General features: G+C 44.7%; 1 long non-coding RNA gene across 2 annotated transcripts in view; it reads right to left on the reverse strand.

The window, feature by feature from the left end:
- Positions 1-11,091, reverse strand: part of LOC109280707 (uncharacterized) — a 102,110-nt gene extending 91,019 nt beyond the window's left edge. For both annotated transcript variants that reach the window (XR_009455551.1, XR_009455552.1), the window contains exon 1: positions 10,597-11,091. This is a non-coding gene — a long non-coding RNA (uncharacterized LOC109280707). The remainder of the gene's footprint in view (positions 1-10,596) is intronic.
- Between the last annotated feature and the right edge of the window lie 958 nt (positions 11,092-12,049).

Below are 12,049 nucleotides of genomic sequence, written 5' to 3' on the forward strand. Positions count from 1 at the left end.
CAGCATGGTGTCATCTGCAGACTTGCTGAGGGTGCACTCTATACCATCTTCCAGGCCATTGATTAAGACATTGAACAAAATCAGCCCCAAGACCAACCCCTGGGGCACTCTTCTTGATACCAGCTGCCAACTAGACATCGAGCCACTGATTACTACTCTCTGAGCGCAATGCTTCTGCCAGTTTTCTAGCTACTTTACAGTCCATTCATCCAGCCTGTACTTCCTTAGCTTGCCTGCAAGAATGTTGTAGGAGACCATATCAAAAAAAGGGCTAAAATCAAGGTACACCACATTCACCAGTCTCCCCACATTCATAGAACCAGTCATCTTATCACAGAAGGCAATCAGGTTGGTCAGGCATGACTCACCCATGGTGAATCCATGCTGACTGTTCCTAATCACCTTTTACTCCTCCAAGTGTTTCGAAATGGATTCCTAGAGGATCTGCTCCATGATCCTCTGGCTCCATGTTCCTTCTGGCTCTTCTTGGCCAAAATAGCTGACCTTCTTGACAGGATTTTAAACTGAGACCACTGGAGGATGAGCAGTCTACTAACAGTTCTAGCCTAGGTCATGTCAGCTGCACTACCAATAATTTGAGCAGCCCAAGGGAGACAGCCCAAGGAAAGGTCCCACTAACCCCCTCAGGGAAGCAATGGGCTTCTTATGGCAGAATTAACTGCCTGTACACAAATGCCAGGAGCTTGGGAAATAAGTCTGAGGAACCGGCCCTTCTCCTATGTGAAAATGATTATGACCTGGTAGGAATTACAGAGACCTTGTGGGACTCCACCTAAGATTCATTGCTGGCAGTAGAGGGCTACAACTTTTATTTGAGAGACCATGTCAGGAAGAGGGGTGGGGATGTATCTCTCTACATCAAGGGTCAGCTCACCTCCCTGCAGATTAAGTTTCCAAACCAGGAAGGGTGTCTTGAGACCCTCTGGGTCAAGATACGAGGAGAACATGGGGAGGGTGACTTACTTGTAATAGTCTACTATAGACCTCCCCACCAAGAGGAAGACCTAGATCAGGAATTCAATAGAGAACTCGTCAAAGCTGTGCGCTCCTGATCCATGATCAGAATGGGGGATTTTAACTTCCCTGACATCTCTTGGGATGAGCACACAGCCAAATCTGACAGGTTGCATAGCTTCCTTACGTGCATTGATGACCCCTTCCTAACTCAGGAGGTCTATGGGTCAGCTAGGTGAGAGGCATTGCTTGATCTGGTCCTGGCCAATAGGGAGGACCTAGTGAGCAATCTGTAGATCAAGGGGAAGCTTGATGACAGTGACCATGAATTGGTCACCTTAGTCCACCAAAGAGCAGGCAAAGCCTTCAGTAAAGCAGAATTCCTTAACTTTGGGAAGGCTGACTTGCAAACGGAGAGAATTGGTCAGTCAGGCAATTAGAGGCCATACCACCCCCAGAAAAGGGAATACACAAGTAATGGTCATTTCTTAAAAACATAATCCTTGAAGCACAGGGAAAATCCATACCTTCTCACAAGAAATGCAGTCAATAGGCAATGAAGCCCCCACAGCTGAATAAGAAACTCTTGGACCTTATTAAGCTCAAAAGAGTAGCCTTCACCAGCTGGAAAACAGGAAGCATTACCAAAGAGGATTTCTCTGCACTTGCCCACACCTGTAGAGACTGGTCAAGAAAAGCCAAGGCACAAACAGAACTTAGGAATCAAGGACAACAAAAAGTCATTCTTCAGATATGTGGGAAGTCAGAAAAAGAACAAGGATAGCATTGGGTTCCTGAGAGATTCAATGGGGCAACTGACTTCCAGTGGCCAAGAATATCCTAAATGACTTTTTTGCATTGGTTTTTCACTCTCCCAGGAGGATCACACTGTCAGGAATGGTACAAACCAATCCAGGAGCAGGCAACAGGCCTAAAATCAATGTGGACCAGGTGAGCGAACACCTTGAGAATCTGAACATGCACAAGTCCATTGGCCCTGACGGAAGGCACCTGAGAGACTTGAAGGAGCTGGCAGACATCATTGCATCCCTCTTGGCAGAGATATTTGAAAAATTGTGATACTTGGGCAAAGTCCTGGATGACTAGAAAAGAGCCAATGTGATCCCTATCTACAAGAAAGGAAGGAGGGATGATCCAGGGAGCTATAGACCAATCAGTCTGACATCTGTACCTGGAAAAAATCCTCAAGAAAATTGTCAAGCAATCCATCAACACCAGACTGATGGAAGGCAAGCTTCTGAATGCCAGCCATCAAAACTTTGTGCTTGAACAACCTCATCTCCTTCTATGACCAGGTAACATGTGTCCTGGACAAGGGAGATGAAGCGGACTTCATATATCTGCACTTCAGGAAGGCCTTTGACCTAGTTCCCCATGATGTCCTCATGGTTAAGCTGGGGAACTGACGCCTTGATCATCATACGGTCCAATGGCTGGGCAACTGTCTATGGGATCGAACCCAAAGAGTACTAGTTGAAGGGAGCAAATCAACGTGGCACAGGGTGACCTGTGGAGTCCCTCAGGGCTTGGTACTTGGGCCAGTACTCTGTAACATCTTCATCAATGATCTGGATTCAGGAGTCAGATGTGAACTGGCCAAGCTCTCGGATCATACCAAATTATGGGGGAGGGCGGTCATACTGCAGGACAGACTGGGGATACAGGATGACTTGGACAATCTCTCAATGTGGGCCGACCAAAACCTGATGGCCTTCAATGCAGAGAAGTGTAAGGTGCTGCACCTCAGTAGGAAGAACCCCCATCATACACCCAGATTACAGGCTCAGCAGTGCTATGTTCACTAGCACCACAACTGAAAGGGACTCGGGGGTCTTAATGGACCACAAGATGAATATGAGCCACCAATGTGATGCTGTGGCTGGCAAAGCTAACCAAACTCTGGCATGCATCCACTGATGCATCTCTAGCAAAACCAGGGAAGTCATCCTCCCACTTTACTTGGCCCTGATGAGACCACAGCTGGAGTACTGCATCCAGTATTGGGCCCCTCATTTCAGGAAGGATGTGGAGAAGCTTGGCAGAGTCCAGAGGAAAGCCACTCATATGATCCAAGGCCTGGAGGGAAGGCCATACGAGGAGAGACTGAGGGACTTGGGACTTTTCAGTCTGGAGAAGAGACGGCTCGTGGGGGAACTTGGTGGCAGCCTACAATTACATAAGAGGGGTCCATCAGGACCTGGGAGAACACCTGTTCACCAGAGCTCCACAAGGGATAACAAGGTCTAACGGCCACAAACTCCAGGAAGGCTGATTTAGACTGGATATAAGAAAAAAGTTCTATACTGTGCGTGTGTCCAGGGTCTGGAACAAACTCCCCCCAGAGGTGGTACAAGCACCTACTCTGGACTCCTTCAAAAAACAGGTGGATATATTTCTTGCTGGGGTCACTTGATCCCAGCTGACTTCGGGGAGGCTGGACTCGATGATCTCTTGAGGTCCCTTCCAGCCCCTAATGTCTATGAAATCTATTAAATGATGTTTCCAGGGACTAAAGTTAGGCTGACTGGCTTGTAGTTCCCTGGATCCTCCTTTCCCCCTTTCTTAAATATGGGCACTATGTTTGCCCTTTTCCAATCATATGGGACCAATCAGATCTCCTGATCACCGTGAGTTTTTAAAGACGATAGCTAATGGCTCTGCAATCACATCAGCCAACTACCTTAGCACTCTTGGGTGCATCCCATCTGGCCCCATGGACTTGTTCAGCTTTTCTAGGTAGTCCCTAACCTGTTCTTTCACCACTGAGGACTACTCCACTTTTCCCCAAACTGTGCTGCCCAGTACTGTAGTCTGGGAGCTGCCCTTACCTGTGATGACTGAGACAATAAATGCATTGAGCACTTCAGCCTTTTCTACATCCTCTGTCATGAGGTTGCTTCCCACATTCAGTAAGGGGCCCCTGATCCGCCTCTTGCTACCAACCTACTTGCAGAAAACCTTCTTGTTATGTTCTTATATGTTCTTCCAACCAAAATCATTAAGAGTGCACCAATCAACATACGACCCTATTTTACAATGTATGGATTGGCACTGGATTTAGCTTCATGAATAAAATCTGAACTATATTGTGCCTTTTATAACCTTTCTGAACACACTGACAGACTCTGGAGTCACTGAGGGAATAAGACACAGGAGGATCTGGGAACTTACGTTTTACATTCAGTCATGCACTGAAGTCTAGGGACAAGGTATTTTCATGATAAAAAATCTTATAATGACCTAATAGGCTAGGGACAGACATTACACATACACCAGTTTAAGCGATCAGAAACTGGCTTAAACCTGTAATGGAACAGATGTTTAGTGCACATAAACCAGTTTGAAAATGGCTGAAACCAGTTTGAAATAAAACCTGGTTGAATGTAGTATCAGATTTAACTGATTTGGTTCAAACTAGTTTATGCAATCTTTGTCCTAGACCCCTTGCTGGTTTAAGATAAACCTGACTCCCCCAGCATCCCAGAATGCTCTCTGGGCTGGGCAGGGGCCTCTGCTCCACAGCAGGACTGGCCCCTCCCCTCTGCTCCCTGGCTGGAGCTTCAGCAGAGACTGCAAGTACAGAAGGGTCTACCTGGCTTCCCCCTGCCCTACCCCCCTTGCTGCTCACTGCTTAACCAGGAATCCCCCACTCCCTCTCTCCCATCTCCCACAGCACAGACCCCAGTCCCATGGACCCTAGGCATGTGGTATGCTAGCTAATGCTGAGTGATGTCTCTGTATGTGTGTCTCCAATTTCACTGGAACTGGTAGGCAGAACAGTGATCACTTAGGGCTTTTTTGGAGCTAATCAACAGGTCAGCCTGTAAGCTGTTTAAAAAGAGTTTGAACTAATGGAGAGAGGCCATTGTTTTGCTGATGAGGTGATAAGCACTGTTATCAGCTCCCTGATGGCTTGTTTGCCTGTCAGTTTGCAGCAGACAGTATAAAGAAGCAGGGAGAGGGAGATTGGAAACCTCCGTATCATCAACAGATGCATGCATTGCACACCCCATTTGCCTCAGAGTGCTAGCAGGGGGCTGGGGGCTGGCAACACTCCCACCCCTTGAGCAGCCAGTAGAGAAAAGCCTGGGGTGGTGCAGGCAGACCTCCCAAATCAGAGGTCCTGCCAGGGCCTGGCCACGCCCCCCCTCAGCTCATTACTTTACAAGGGAAGGGAGGGCTGCTGTAGCATCCCCCACCATCTAGCCTGAGACACTGTAGGTATATGCTGTGTTTTTTCAGTCCAGAAGAGATGTCTGTACAGTTGCAACTGGTCTAGCCTGGCCAGGCTAGACTAACCTGCAAAGATGGAATCAATTCAGGCTCAGACTTTTTGAATGTCTGTCCCTAGCCATAAACAACACCATACCTGTCTATGCTGTTCACCCAGTCATCACAAAACACCTAAGAAACAGTCAATTGTGTCAATTTTTGGCATAAGTAACAAGTAGGGGTATTATATATACCCAGTCTTACAACAGGCCTGCAACCGGTGCTTAGGACACTGTCATGCCCCTTAGATAAAATTCACATTAAGTATGCTTATATTTATCACTTTTATCAGAGCAGCTCCTAGAGGTTTTATCTGGATTGGTAAGCGTGGCTATCATGCTTGGTGCTGAATATATATATATTATAAAAACCTTTCTTTGCTTGAAGGAGCTTTCGATGTTAGTGCAACACAGGACGTAATAGATGGATGAAATAAACAAATGGAGAACGAGCAACATGACCATGCATTTCTGTTTTTCATAGATTAGCTGTAGGCACAGTCTGGAGGTTTGGGAGAGTTTGGGAGAGGGATTGTTTGTTTGTTTTCCTTTTTGATTTCCCCTTTCTATTAGGCATTTCTTCAGGGATATACACAGGAAATTAGTTCATGATTTCAGCTCCTCCATGGAAGATTCCTTGACCATCTAGAATTCCTTCTTGGTGCTGCTTTAGGCCTCTGGTATTAATATTCTGGACTGCTTTCTTCCTCAGAGACTGGCTATTTTGTTTCACAGAATTATTATTTTTAAAGACTTATAGGATTCCAATCCCACGACAGCGTGGGGAATGGGGTGAGATGCCAATTTCCATTGCTAAATGTTAAGTTGATGATTCATGAACTTTCTATCAGGAAGCCTATATCTAAGTTATAAAGACAACCTATACAAGGCAATCTTTGGCTAACATACACTATTTTGCATTGCTTCGCATACATGTAGGGCACTTTTCTTGTAATGAGGTCCTCTGGCAATCCGAGACCAACACCTAACGTCAGGCAGAGCACGGCTATGCTTCAAATATGCGGGGAGGGGTGCATTATATCTCACCTCACTATAAATTTTCAGGGCCACACCCTGCAGGAGGGGAATGGATGGAGGAGAAAAAAAGCTACCATGAAAGGGAAGAAACTTCAGCTCCATTATCACTTCCTTTCATCTGCTCAAAAACCCTCGCTGTAGGGGTTGTCATGGTGATGCAGGTTTGACCTCTCACTTTTTACTCTTCCAGGCGCTAAAAAGGTAAAAATGAGCCATTCTGTCTCGAATGAAAATCAACCTCCTTCGGTTCAAAAAAGACGTTGAATCGCTTTTTCCCTTTGTCAACAGGAGGGTTTTGCGGCCAGCCTTAAAATAATTAAATAAATCAGCTCCGAGTGCTGGGAACAGAGATGGGATGTCTCCAGGGCAGCAGCAGCAGGATCGGGCCTCCCTGTAATGGCCCGCTGTCCGAGTTTCCCAGAAATCACAGGTCTTACATCCTGCATTCCCCCACCTCTTCCCCTCTCTCAGGCTGTCTCTGCGGTCACTTGTTTGTTCATTTGGTTTGGTTTGGGGTTTGTGTGTATGGAAGCTCTTGGGCAGAAAATCAAACTATTGATTGAACTGCGAGGCAGCCTCATAAGCCATTATTAGCATCCTGCCATATGCGAGACTGTACAGGGTAAATTCATTTGTGTTTATTAATATTCTTGAGACTCATGCTTCGGCAAACCAGCTGTTTTTGCAGGTTGGCAGAAGCAGGATGGCACACACATTCTCCTGGTCCCTGGATCTAGTGGGTAAATTGAGAAGTAGGGTTTCTGCATGAAGAGTGGACTCTGATTTCTCGGAGATGTGTATCTTGACTAGCTTACAAGTGAGAGCAGGCAGCCTCTGTTCCAGTTTGGATCCAAGTCCTCTGCCATTTCCAAGTCCTCTCCCTCCTACTAGCTCAACACGACAGCAGGGCAGCATCACTTGTGGAATTACTATGACTGCAAGCCAGGCCATTGCGACAATGGATGGACCAAGCTGCACAACATTTGGGACTCAAATGATTCATCTGGAGAATCTCCTATGCAAATACCCTTGCACAGCACAGAAATCTGTCAACCTACTCCTGTATGTGAATTACCCATAATTACAAGCTAGGAGAGATCCACTCATTTCACATGACTGAGCTAGGCTCAGCTCGGATATTTATAACTTCTAAAGAGCTAATAATAAAGTGGGCATAGACAAGCCTAAGTATTACACACCAGTGCACGCCGAGCTGTGGCTCTAGATGAACCACAAAATCACTTTGTGGTAGTTTAGGTCCAGATCCCAGAAGAAATATAGGAATCTCAAAAGAGAACCAGGCAGAATTTAGGAACCTAAATGCAAAATTGTGATTTTCAAATCTCTGCTCAGGTGCTGCTTAGCCCCACAGGAACTAAAGGGCCAGAGAGACCTCAGTTTTCCATACTTTTCCCAAGTGCCATATCTTGTGCTTCTGGACATGGTATACAATCACCAAGCCCCAAGGTGGCTGATCACCCAGGGCCCATGCTTGTGCAAAGGTCCCCTGTGATGCACAAAGGAGGCCTTCTGTCATCTCTCTATCCTGAGAAGCGTAATCCCCTGGACATGTTCACAGCTCACCTACTGCACTTTCTCCCTACACAGTATAAGGAGGCTATGCACTTAACACAGGGCTGTGGAATCCACTATAGGTGCCATGCAAAACACAGCTATCGCGACTGTTGGCCTTTGGGCAAGGCTGAGATGTTGACATCTCACTCAAAGGGTGAAGTTACACACTACACTTATTCATGTTTTACCTGCCATTAGTGTGCTCTGTCTACATTTGTGCTAAGTGCCTTCTGAGACTCTCAAAGTTATGCCATTTGGGGTGAGGGTTAACTCTGGCTTCTGCTGTCTAGTTCATGTTAGGGTGACTTGAATCTGTCTCACAGAGATAAAATGAGCAATTTGCAGTCCTCCAGCATCCCAGGAAGCACTGCTTCCAGCTCCCACAACACCCAGAGCAAGAATAAAGCCCAGGGATAAAGCCCATGCCTTTGCTCATTAACCCTCCAGTGGCAAGTGACAGCTGTGCAGGCAAGAAATGGCATCAGCTCTTAACATGCAATTGCTTAGAGCATATTCTAACTTTAACACCGCTGCTTAACATTCAACTGATTAGTGTGGTGTAGTGTAATGCATACTTCACCCTGGTTTCTCCGGTACAATATTAATGTGTACCAAATCTTTAGCCGTCATAGAATACCCCTCCCTGTACAACTCCTCAACCAGATTACTACTATAGAGGGGGGAAGGGGCAAAACTTTTTCATCTGACCAACCCTTTCACCCCCTTGATCTCCACCTTGCACAGAAGGAAACAAAGCAGCTTTGTAGAAGTTATTTCCCCCCCACATGCACAGACCATTAGCTTGGGGTGGTCTCTGCATACAGAGTCTTGCTTACATAGCCTCTTGCTTATTTGGATGGCATTAAAATATTCCCCCTAGAAACTAAGCTCTTGTCTCCCACAACAGAGCAACAATTTGATTTCATCTCTGACAGTGGCCAATGCTGAGAGATGCATAAAGATCTCCTAATGCATACAATTGTGTCATAATATACCACATAGGAGAGAGAGTGAATTTTGTTCTGGTCTCAGCTGCTAGCCAGCTGATGCCTGAGGTATGAAGATTAATAGCATGAATACCAATACTTCAAGAGCATCCTGTGGAAGTGCGTTCCACAGGTTAATTATATTTGCCACACGAAAGTATTGGATTGCAGTTACCCTGGTCTGCATCCTTGGAGAAGTGGCATCAAATGTGCTTGTCTCACACAGGAAAACATCTTCTAATATTAATCACTACAGGAAACAAGCAAAAAAAAAATCCCCTATAGGCTTCATTTTGTTATATCAAAGATGAATTTGCCCCTATTTATATCAGAGGCATGCAACAAGCTAGTGTGATTGGTTTATACTATAGTGCTTTGGAAGTTCAAGAGCGGATATATGTTAGGAAAGTGCTAGCATAACTGTATTTGTGATCCTGTGTTCATCCCCAAAATGCAAATTAAAATATACCCCCCTCTTCTCACTCCTTCTCTTTTATCCTGCATTTTTCCACAATTTCAAAGAGCTAAAAGTCATCCATTAAATAGTTGCCAATTCTCTTCTGTGGTGCTGAAGTATATTATAAAGGACTAAATCCATACGGAAGAAAAATAATACATCTCTTAGAGAAAGGCTTTTCACATTTAAATGTACTAGATATCAGCTATTCCTACTCGCAGGGCATTAAAATACAGGCTGTTTCTTAAGCCCTGCTGCGCCTCTAAGTGAACTAGATCTTGGAGCTAAAATAGCACCTATTTTGCAAAGTAGCACAATGTAAAAACCACTATCTAAACATCCCTCTCCAGGGCTTCACCTGGAAAATCCCACTGCCTCTTTGAAGTGTCACAATTTCTGTGTTTGTTTATTAATGGAACGAACTTGTCCGTAATCATCTCCCCACCAACTTAATCCTTGCTCCCTAAATTGACATCTCTACCGCTTGGCTCTGCAACAATGGGGAGTATTTCTGCCAAAGACATTTCACCATCGGCCAATCAGCATTCTTTCGGGCTAGCGGGTCACTTTCAGGACCTAATCAGCATTCTTCAGAGCTGAAAGGTCACCCTCAGGGGCCAATCAACATTGAGCCGGGACGCGGAGATCACAGTAGGCAGCGCCGTTTTCCAAAGATGGCACTCCTGAGAATGAAGGAAAACTTGGCAAGAAAGGATCTGGTGGCATAGGCAGGCAGACAGTGCACAGACCTCCCCCAGCCCTGCACGTCCATTTGTGTGTGTGGGAGAGGGCGTGCTTGTGGGCTCCTTGAAATTCCAGACTGCAGTTGCTTTCTAAAGCAATTTGCAACGCCAGACTTCAGATAGCAGGGGATATTTTTTTCATTGTTCACCCACAACAGCATCAAATATGCTTTAAATATTTATGCATTTAAAAATGAGCTCCAGAATGGCCCCAAATAATGTATCAACTGCAACCAACAGTGATTTGAGTCTGTCGTCTTAAGGAAGTTGCTTGGAGCTGGTCTGCGTAGGGAAGTTAGCATAAAATACACTGGGGTGTGAAGGCTCAGTGTGCAAAGTACCCTGAAGTAGCTCCCCAGGGGAATACTCTTAGTCCAAACTGAGTGTGGCCTCGCAGGGAGATACTGCAGAGCAGCTAGTGAAGGGGCTGTAAATTCACCCCCTAGCTTACTGCGCACTAAATTTCTCATGCAGACAAGCCCCTTAATTTCACTTTCCTGATTTGTAAAGGAGAGATAATAAATGCCTACCTCTCTGGCAGGGGTGCTGAAAGATGAATCAATGGTCGTTACATGCCTTTAGATCCTTCAGCAGAAAGCATGATAGGCATGCAAATCATTATTAAATACTTGTTATTTACTGCAGCTTAATTTTGGACATAGACTCTAGTTATTTGCAACTGATCTTGGCCTAGCAATTCTTGTGCCACTCTAACTTGCAGCCAGAGGTGACAGCAGTGGAAACACTTTAAAATTTGAAAAAAAACAAACAAAAAAAAAATTAGACAACCAACTTCCCATTCAAAAAGGCCATAATTTTGCCTCCAAGAGTATTCCTTTTCAATGCTGATTGCACCACTTTCCAAACCTTTCCTTTTTAACTCTACCTGTGGCTTTTTTTCACTAAATAAAATTAACTGATTCATTTATAATAAAGATGCAATAGACTGCTGTCCTGAAAAATGAATGCTAGGGTTGTCTAACTCCTGCATTTCTTAGGAGTCCAAAGACTCCTTTGCTTAAGCAAGTGATGCAGAATCAGACTCAGAAAAACTGCTTTTTCTTTGCAGTTTTTGCTATAATAGTCCAAGAAGAAATGCTATAAGGCAAGAAGACAGAAAAAGATTACTTTTAAGAGGACAACAGTTAGAGGTTTCTGTTTCTGTTTGGAGTCTGGTCTCTAAGCTTTCCTGTTAGAGGAACTTTTTAAGAGACAGTTCATACTACAACTTTTCATAAGTTCAGGAATCACTAAGTTCACATTTACTTACATTTCCCAACCTACTCTTCCCACCCCCATCTCTGACCCAGGAGAAAAGTTGATATTTTTTCTTTAAAATATTCTCCTTGTACAAAAACAACAGCTATAGTACAAGAGGGAAGAAGGAAATGACTTCTGAGATGATATGGCAGAAGGAAAATAGAGATACCAGGAACTTTTTCAAGGAAACATGCATGCACTGGAAAGATTGATTAGCACATGAAACAGAAACCACTTGAAACTTGTGAGCAAGTACAGGGAAAAAGTCCATACACTTCTGGAGAAATCGTTAGGATCTATTCCTACTCTTACAAGCAAAGTGATTCAGGAGAAACATCTTTCTGGGGTTTTCTTTTGCTCTTTCTTTTAGTTTTTTTGAAATTCTTCAGGTATTTCTAAGTGATCTTTCACATATTAAAGGAACAGCTAATTTCAATCATTGCCTGCTTTCTTGAGAGCTTTACATTACAGGACAATTTAGTTTGCTTCTGAACCATGTAACGTAACTGCCCTCCACTGGATATAATGGGCAAATACAAGTTTCATGTTGAAGCTTCAAAGCATAGCAAAAGTCTGAATTTGGGTGCTGCATTGTGGATTTTATGTCTCCGGTTCTGTCTGTTCACAGTACAATATCCCCCAGGTTAGTATAATCGGAGTTAATGATTCTAAGCAAAGAGATGGGGGAACGCTCTCCCGTTCCTCAGCAAAGTAATCATAACA

The sequence above is a fragment of the Alligator mississippiensis genome, chromosome 11 (assembly GCF_030867095.1).
Source record: "Alligator mississippiensis isolate rAllMis1 chromosome 11, rAllMis1, whole genome shotgun sequence".
NCBI lineage: Eukaryota > Metazoa > Chordata > Crocodylia > Alligatoridae > Alligator > Alligator mississippiensis.